The sequence below is a fragment of the Triticum dicoccoides genome, unplaced genomic scaffold (genome assembly GCF_002162155.2).
Source record: "Triticum dicoccoides isolate Atlit2015 ecotype Zavitan unplaced genomic scaffold, WEW_v2.0 scaffold91838, whole genome shotgun sequence".
NCBI lineage: Eukaryota > Viridiplantae > Streptophyta > Magnoliopsida > Poales > Poaceae > Triticum > Triticum dicoccoides.
Window position 1 is genome coordinate 2902 of NW_021310200.1, and position 2901 is coordinate 5802.

The following is a 2901-nucleotide window of genomic DNA, read 5'->3' on the forward strand; positions in this document are numbered from 1 at the left end:
AATGGAAAACAGCATTTAAAACTAAGTTTGGATTATATGAGTGGTTAGTCATGCCTTTTGGGTTAACTAATGCGCCTAGTACTTTCATGAGACTAATGAACGAAGTTTTACGTGCTTTCATTGGACGATTTGTGGTAGTCTATTTTGATGATATACTGATTTATAGCAGATCTTTGGAAGAACATTTGGAACATTTACGTGCTGTTTTTATTGCTCTACGTGATGCACGTTTGTTTGGTAACCTTGGAAAGTGCACCTTTTGCACCGACCGAGTATCTTTTCTTGGCTATGTTGTTACTCCACAGGGAATTGAAGTTGACAAAGCCAAGATTGAAGCTATTGAGAGTTGGCCGCAGCCCAAAACGGTCACACAAGTGAGGAGTTTTCTTGGCCTCGCTGGATTCTATAGGCGTTTTGTGAGAGATTTCAGCACCATTGCTGCACCTCTGATGAGGACATCAATACAATTGTTACACCCACAGCCCCTGCTGCTATACATACTGGACCAATTACTAGAGCTCATGCACGGCAACTAAATTACCAGGTACTTTCGTTTCTTGGTAATGATTCTAATGTTCATGAGAATATGATGCTGCCTAAATTGGATACATTTGTTTTGCTTACAAATGAAGGGCCTAGCTTGGAGAAGGATGAACATTGGAGCAAGAACAAGCATGGAGATGATGGCATGCGCAAGGGGAACAAGAACGGAGTTATAAGTGATGATTTCAGGACTTTGAAGCCACCATAATGGGTGCATGAAGCCTTGGACGAAATATACAAGATGCCACTTCATAAATTTCGTCCCGAGGCTATTTTAGGTGCTGCGTCACCTTATTATTGGGCCAGGCCCATGTAATTTCGAAATACATAAGTATAGGCTATTTTTAGAGTCCGTATGTGTGGGGAAACAAGAGATAGGGTTGATTTCGGACCCCTCCACCAAGGGCCACGAAATTCCCCCCTCTTCCTCCATATATACAGCCCTTAGGGCATCGTTTAGACTTAGGGATTTGTTTAGTTAAAAGTTAGCCATTGCAACTTCGTGTACTTCGTTTGTGTCCAACGACCAGACCAAGACCGCTTACGGATCCCCACCTTTATCAATACCTCATATATACTCGCAATATTCAGATTGCTTTTATCATATTCTTGCTTGTTCTTCGATTGCTTGCAGGAATAGACCTTCGTGGTCAGGCTGACCGTGCTTCCAGCATCGTCAGTAACCTCAGGAGATTGGTTTAGCGGTTGCTAAGGTGCAACGTCGTGCACGTTTGTAGTCGGATCGTCAAAGTCGTCTCCACCAAATCGATAGTTATCATCTCATCGAAAGATCGGGACCCCCGCCTCTATCAAGCACCGGGAATTAAGTCAATCTGATGCTCAATCCCTCGAATAGGCGGTAATCCCGGTGGCACGTCTTGTGGAAAAACGTCAGCGAACTCCTGCAAAATGTTAGTGACAGCAGGAGGCAAAGAGGAAGGCACGTGCTCGAATGAAAATAATGCCTCTTTGCACACAAAAGCATAGCAAACAGATTTGCTGAAATCTAGCTCATCAATATCAGATTTAGTGGCAAATAAACATGCACTTTTCAATTTAATTTCAGAAGCAACACTAGATGGTTTATTATTAGGCTTCATTTGTTGCTCAAATTCTTTTGCCACAATCTGATTTTCACTCTTATTCTTCTCCTGTTGTGCTTTATTAGCTCTATTAATATCATCTTTCAAAATGGAATCAGGAGTCATAGGAAGCAAAGTAATATTTTTATCCTTATGAACAAGAGTATAGTGATTGTTTCTACCATGGTGTACAGAATTTTTATCAAATTGCCATGGTCTACCAAGTAATAAGGAACATGCTTGCATAGGTACCACATCAAAATCAACATAATCAGCATATGTAGAGATACTAAAATGCACACGAACAGTACGTGTTACCTTAACCTTGCCGCTGTTGTTGAACCATTGGATGTAGTAAGGATGTGGATGTGGTCTTGTGGTGAGAGAAAGCTTCTCCACCATCTCCATGCTAGCCAAGTTGTTGCAGCTCCCTCCGTCTATGATGACGCGCACAGAACGTTCCTTCACAACTCCCTTGGTATGGAACAAATTGTGCCTCTGATTTTGCTCAGCTTGTGTGACCTGCACACTCAAAACACGTTGAGCAACTAAACATTCATACCTGTCAGCGTCTTCAGGAGCCATGTATTGCGTCTCATGATCAGAATCATCTCCACCATGTTCTTCACGTGTAATAAGAGCCAAAGTCTCCTCATCATAGTCACTAGCGGACTCATATCCACCATCCGCGGTAGCAATCATCACACGCGGAGATTTGCATTCTCTCGCATAATGACCTTCTCCCTTACAACGACGACAAATAATATCACTTGTGTGCCCTGTTGATGCCATGGAAGAAGAAGAACGCTGTGCAGGCCCCGCAGGTGCGCTCTTGGCAGATAATGGTGGTTGTGCCTGTTTTCTTGTATCACGGCTGGAGGTGGCGCCGGATGGAGGTGCTGGTGCAGTTGAAGTAGAAGATGCACGTGGTGTCCATGATGAAGGTCGGCCTGCAGAAAAGTTAGTTCGCCCCAATGCTTGTCGATCCTGCACTTCACGTTCAGCTTTACAAGCAAGATGGAATAAACGAGTGATATTAGTATACTCCTTATAGTCTAGAATGGTCTGAATCTCTCTATTTAATCCACCCAGAAAACGTGCAAAGCATAGCTTCATTCTCCTCAACAATACCACATCTAATCATGCCAGTTTGTAATTCCTGATAATATTCTTCTACAGAATTTTTTCCTTGTCTTAAACGCTGCAATTTTTGAAGCAATTCACGTTGATAATATGGTGGAACCCAACGCGTACGCATAGCAGTTTTCAAAGCAGC